The 6,375-nt window shown below is 43.5% G+C and overlaps 1 pseudogene across 1 annotated transcript; it reads right to left on the bottom strand.

Moving 5' to 3' along the window:
* Positions 1-4,595: 4,595 nt before the first annotated feature.
* LOC105528170 lies at positions 4,596-6,150 on the bottom strand (annotated as a pseudogene). Its single transcript, XR_001004321.1, has one exon. The product of XR_001004321.1 is annotated as a 14-3-3 protein theta pseudogene (transcript).
* Between the last annotated feature and the right edge of the window lie 225 nt (positions 6,151-6,375).

Below are 6,375 nucleotides of genomic sequence, written 5' to 3'. Positions count from 1 at the left end.
CAATTAATTGAAGTTCCTCCAATGCTTCTTTGGACATGGAGCGTTTACTGTTAAGGTTAGAATCACCTCATAAAGCAGAAAAGAGGTGAGACATAGCATAGGTAGGAATGCCTAAAGTTGGACGAATCCAATTAATGTCTCCTAATAATTTTTGGAAATCATTTAAGGTTTCTAAATTATCTCTTCGAATTTGAACCTTTTGAGGCTTCATAGCCCTTTGCTCTACCTTCATTACCAGATATTGAAAGGGAGTAGAAGTTTGGATTTTATCGGGGGCTATAACCAACCCTGCCGCATTTACAGACTTTTCTAACTGCTTGTAGCACATCAATTCTTCCCTAGTTTCAGCTGCACACAGAATATCATCCATGTAATGGATGATATAACATTTTTTAAACTGTTATCTAACTGGCTTAATAGCTTTCCTGACATAAGTTTGACAAACAGTTGGGCTATTTAGCATGCCTTGTGGTAGTACTTTCCAATGGTATTTGTCTGCTGGTTCTTTATTATTTATGGCAGGAACAGTAAAAGCAAAATTTCCATAATCTTGGGCAGCTAAAGGAATGGTAAAAAAGCAATCCTTTAGATCTATCATGAGGAGAGGCCAGTATTTGGGGATCTTTGTTGGGGAGGGAAGCCCTGGTTGTAGCACACCCATGGGTTGAATCACAGCATTAACAGCCCTTAAGTCTGTTAACATTCTCCATTTCCCTGATTTTTTCTTAATGACAAATACAGGAGAATTCCAAGGGGAGAAAGTAGGCTCTATATGTCCCTTTTGCAATGGTTCCTGCACCAGTTCTTTTAAAGCCTCCAGTTTTTCCTGTTTCAGTGGCCATTACTGCACCCAAACCGGTTTGACAGCCCAACAAGAGGAATGGGAGCCAGAGGCTCAACAATGGCCACTCCTAAAAATGACACCCAATCCGGTCCGATCTGTTTGCCCTTTTAATTCTAAAGGTTCTGATTGGCCAATTTTTTTTTTCTAGTTCTTTTCCCAGGCGATATCCCATATTTTTCATCATTTGTTTACTATTATTGCTATATTGATCTGTAGGAATAGATATTTCAGCATCCCATTGTTGCAATAAGTCTCTACCCCATAAATTAACAGGAATAGGTGTAATGATAGGTTGGATTATCCCTTCCTAACCATCCGGCCCTTGATGTGGTAAAATCAAAGAACTTTGAAAAACTTCTGAGGCAGCTCCTACTCCAGCAATACCAATGGATGCCTTTTGCTTAGGCCAGTGCCGGGGTCATTGATTTATAGCAATAATAGAGACATCAGCTCTAGTATCTACTAGTTCTTCAAAATCTTTTCCCTGAATAGTTACTGTGCAAATAGATGTTTTGTCAGACACTTGATTAACCCAATACACAGCCTTTCCTGCTGGATTAGTATTACCAAAGCCTCCTGTTCTTTTCACTGTGCTGCTTCCTAGTTTTATGTAAGGTAATAGCAATTCTTTCTCCTGGGGAGGCAGATCATGGAGTCGAGGAACTAACAACTAATTGAATTTCTTTGGTATAATCAGAGTCAGTTATTCCCATATGTACAGTAACACCTTTTAAATTTAGACTAGACCTTCCAAGTAATACACTGACTGTTCCTGAGGGTAAGGGTCCCCTAACTCCGGTGGGGACCTTCTTTGGTGGCTCCCCAGGAAGTAAGGAGATGGGAATTGTGCTGTAGAGGTCTACAGCAGCACTGCCTGCTGAGGTGGGGGACAATTCTTGTACATTTGTAAGGGCACTGGCTGTGCCGGGTATGCCTCGGTTTGTTGAGGGGTTCGAGGTGGGGCTCTCTTCCCGTTTCCTGAAAGAGGTTGTCCATCTTTACTAAATTTAGAATGACACTCACTTGCCCAGTGATTGCCTTTCTTACACCGGGGACGTACACCAGGACTTTTCTGTTGATTGATGGTAGCAGTTTTTGCCTTTTGATTTCCTTTTCTACATTCCTTTCTTGTGTGTCCAAATTCCCCACAATTAAAGCAAGAGCCTGAGAAACAGGGCACATTCTTTCCTATTCTTAATCCAGCCATAGCCTGAGCTAAAGGAGTAGCCTTATGTAAATTACCTCCAATGCCATCACAAGCCTTAATATATTCAGCTAAATAAGCCTTCCCTCTCAGGGGTCTAATAGCAGTTTGACACTCTGCATTAGCATTATTGTATGCAAGAAGCTGTATTACAACATCCCGAGCCATTTTATCAGTTACGGCATCATACATAGCCTCCTGGAGTCAAGCAATAAAATCAATATATGGTTCTTTATGTCCTTGCCGGACAGAACTGAAAGGATATTTTTCCCCTGTAACATGTATCCTTTCCCATGCGGGTAAGCACACAAAGCGCAGCTGAACAATGGCAACATCTTCCATTACTGCTTTATTCTCTAATTGACCCCAATTAGGACCAACTCCCATTAACTGTTCAAAGGAAACAGGCACAGGTGGCTGTGCTTGTGTGTTTTCCCTTGCCTGAGTTTGAGCTTCATCAGGCCACCAGGTTTTAAACTGCAAGTACTGAGATGGAGTGAAAACGGATTTTGTCAAAGTATCTGAATCGTATGATATTAATCTATTATCAAGAGCCATATTTTTTTAATAAAGTTTGCACAAAAGGAGAGTTCGGTCCGTATTGACTAATGCCTTGCTTAAATTCCTTTAGTAACTTAAAAGGAAAAGTGGCCGAATTAGCTATATTCTGTCCTCCCTGCTGGATTATAGTAATGGGAAATTGCCATGCTTCAAGGTCTCCCTCGGTTCTAGCTTTTTGAATAGAATTTTGTACAGCACTGCCAATTGCTCCAGGTTTCAATGGTGCAACTACAGGAGCAGTAAGTTTTTCAGCTCATTTATTTTCTCACCCATTAAGGGGAGAGAGAGGAGGTGGCCATTCAGTTAATTCAGCAGGTGGAGCCAATGGGCTAGTAAAACATACATTTTTTAGTTTTCCTTTCTTTTCTTTAATCTCTTTCGGTAGCTGTTCGTCACACTGAGAATCTGAAGTTAGTTTTTAACACCTGCCCTCCTCTTCCTCATCTGAATCTGCCTCATCATCTGTGTGAAATGGCTCAAGAGCTGCCTTTATTAGTGCCCACACTGACCAAATGGAAACGGGAATTTCTGCTCCCTCTTTGTGCGCCTTTTTAAAATCTCTTCCAATTATCTCCCATTCATCCAACTCCACAGTCTGTTGTTCAGGAAACGATGGGCAAAACTGCTTTACTGTACTAAAGAGTGATAACAAATTCTGAGTACTAACTTTCACTCCCCCTCTTTGTAATAAATGCCTTAAGAAATTTAAATAAGCAGAATGTCTGCTTTCACTTTTTCCCATTGTTACCCTGGTTCTTCCGAGCGCTCAGCTTTCCCACCGAGCTTCTTTTAGGACGTCTTTTAGACATCCTCGGGTGTCCTCTGACGATGTGTCCTCTGCTTTCACACACTCTAGCATGCCTTCACTGGGGTCTTTGTCGCCCCACATTGGGCAGCTAGGAATGTTGGGGTGATCAGACCCAACACCAGGTCATGAGGGTGACGAAGTCTGGCGGAGTCAAAGGAATGAGAAAAAGTTTGAGAGAGAAAGTGGCACCAGAGGGCCATCAAGAGTATGGAGGCTGCGAAGGCCCCAAGCTCTGGGAACCCATACTATTTATTGGTGCTCAAACAAAGAAACGGGTGGTGAGGATGTGGGGGTTAAAAGGAAACAGTGTATCAAGTGAATGAGAAGCATATGGCTGCTTGAGATAATGGGAATGCTAGAAGCAATGAGCCAGCAAGTCTAGCAGACATGCAAGCCCTGCCTCAGCTTCTCTCCCAACACTCAGCTTTTCTCCCAACAGTCTCCCAAGTAACTGGGACTACGGGTGTGTGCCGCCACGCCCAGCTGATTTTTGTATTGTTAGTAGAGAAGGGGGGGGTAGTTCACCATGTTGGCCAGGCTGGTCTCGAACTCCTGACCTCGTGATCTGCCTGCTTTAGCCTCCCAAAGTGCTGCGATTACAGCGCTTGGCTGATTTTTTTTTTCTTTTCTTTTCTTTTTTTTTTTTTTTGTAATTTGGTGATTTTGTAGTTTTGACAGTTTGTAACTGTACATATTTACAGGGTACAATTTGATGTTTATATAAATGCATATATATACAGTATACTGATCAAATCAGGGTGTTTAACATATCCATCACCTCATACATTCAATCATTTCTCTGTGGTGAGAACATTCAAAAGCCTCTCTTCTAGCTATTTTGTAATATGCAATACCTTATTGTTAACCATTGTCACCCTACTATACAATAGAACACTGGAAATTATTCCTCCTAATTGTAACTTTATATCAATTGACCAATCTCTCCTTATCCTCCCTTCTCCTCTTCCCTCCCCTTCTCAATCTCTGGTAACCATCATTCTACTTTATGCTTCTCTGGTATCAGATGTTTTTTTTTTTGGAGGTGTAAGTGAATTTTTATTGGGAAGGGAGGTTGTCAACTTAAACAGCAACAAATAAAGAGTGAATAAGGAAACTCCCTGTTGCCACAGATACACATGACCTCCTTACGTGATACAGGAGGCATTTCAATTTGTGACTCCATTCAATCTAATATTTCTAGATTCCTACTAAAAAGGAATACATTAAGAGCATGGAAAAGTTGCTTATTGAAAGGAAACCCCCAAAGAGTAAGGGAGGGAATCTAGAAATTAAGTTATGTGGGACACTCTTTAAACTGTAATTAACTACATTTTCGTATCTTCACAGTAATACAAAACACAGTCACTTGCAGAACTGGTTCAGATTAAATACCAGATACATTTTTAGTCCTCTATAAGTGTTTGGAAGTTACTTACGTTTATATAAAATGAAGCTATTAATACTTTTCTACAGCAGTAACTGCACACCAGGAAGGCCAAGACAAACACTGATCAAGGAATGAAGTTTTCCCAAAGCTGCAGTATGAAAAGACTATAAACAGTTGATTCCATACACATGAATGGGTTTCTTTGCTATAGGAAATCCAAGTGGAATAAGGAATGGAGATGTCTAGAAAGGTTTCTTTAAGGAAAGAAGGATGACACCCTGCATGGATTTAGATTTCAGCCCCTTCTGCAACATCACATTCTTCTCCTGCACTGTCTGATGTCCAAAGTGTTAGGCTGTCTCTAAGCAACTGCATGATGAGGGTGCTTTGTATGAGTGTTCATTCAGTGTATCAAGTTCAGTTATGGCCTCATCAAAAGCCGTTTTAACCAGCGTGCAGGCAAGCTCTGGGTTATTAAGAATCTCATAGTAAAATACAGAAAGGTTAAGAGCAAGCCCTAGGCGGATTGGGTTGTGTGGGTTGCATCTTTCTTGCTTATATCAAATGCCTCTTGGTAAGCTCCTTGGGAATTATCGTTTTGGATCATCACCATATGCAACTTCAGCAAAGTACCGGAAGTAATTACCCTTCATTTTCAGATAGAAGACCCTATTCTCTGGATTAGTTGCATTGGCTATTAAATATTTATCCAACAATTCCAGGACCGTCGTGCAGATGGATCTCAGCTCGGACTCCGCTTTCTCCCGATAGTCCTTAATCAGCTGCAAGTTCTTGTCGGAGGTGTAGGTCTTCTGCTGGGTGCTTGAGATGACTCTCCAGGCGGACCTGCGGCCCCGACCACGTTCTTGTAGGCCAGGGAGAGCAGGTCGTGCTCCTCCTTGGACAGCTCAGCGCCCTGCTGGGTCACGGCCTTCATGCAGGTGGCCATGTCGTCGTAGCGCTCGGCCAGTTTGGCCTTCTGGATCAGCTCCGTCTTCTCCATGGCGGGCGCGGAGCCTGGCCGGGGCGTAGGGCGAGGAAAGCGAGGGCCAGCGCCGAGCCGGAGCGAGAGGAGCCTCGACAGCTGCGGAGGGGCGTGGCGGCGAGGCGCGAGGCGAGGACAAAAAGCCGGGAGGCAGCGCCGTCAGACAATGCGGCCGGCAGCCAGCTTTTGTCTCTGGCACGAGGCTGCCGGGTTGAATTTCCCTATCCCCCGACCCCACCGCTGCAGGGCGCCCCGGGAGGCAGCTGCCCGCGGCGGGAGGAGGCGGGGGCGGCGCAGAGGCCCAGCGCGCTGGGAACCCAAGCTGCGGCCGTTCCCGCCACCCCCGCCCGACCGGCCCAAGATAGAAGCCACCGTTTGATATCAGCCTTTTAAAAAAATGGATTCCACATATGAGGGAGATCAGGTGTTATTCGTCTTTCTGTGTCTGGATTATTTCACTTAACATGATGTCCTCAAGGCTCATCCATGTTGCTGCACATGACACGATTTCATTCTTTTTTATGGCTGGATAGTATTCCATTGTGTGTGTGTATTACATATATACATACACCACATTTGTGTGTGT

Source organism: Mandrillus leucophaeus, unplaced genomic scaffold (assembly GCF_000951045.1).
Source record: "Mandrillus leucophaeus isolate KB7577 unplaced genomic scaffold, Mleu.le_1.0 Scaffold706, whole genome shotgun sequence".
Lineage (NCBI taxonomy): Eukaryota > Metazoa > Chordata > Mammalia > Primates > Cercopithecidae > Mandrillus > Mandrillus leucophaeus.
Note: the sequence above shows the minus strand (reverse complement) of the source record. Positions and strands in the feature narration are given on the sequence as shown.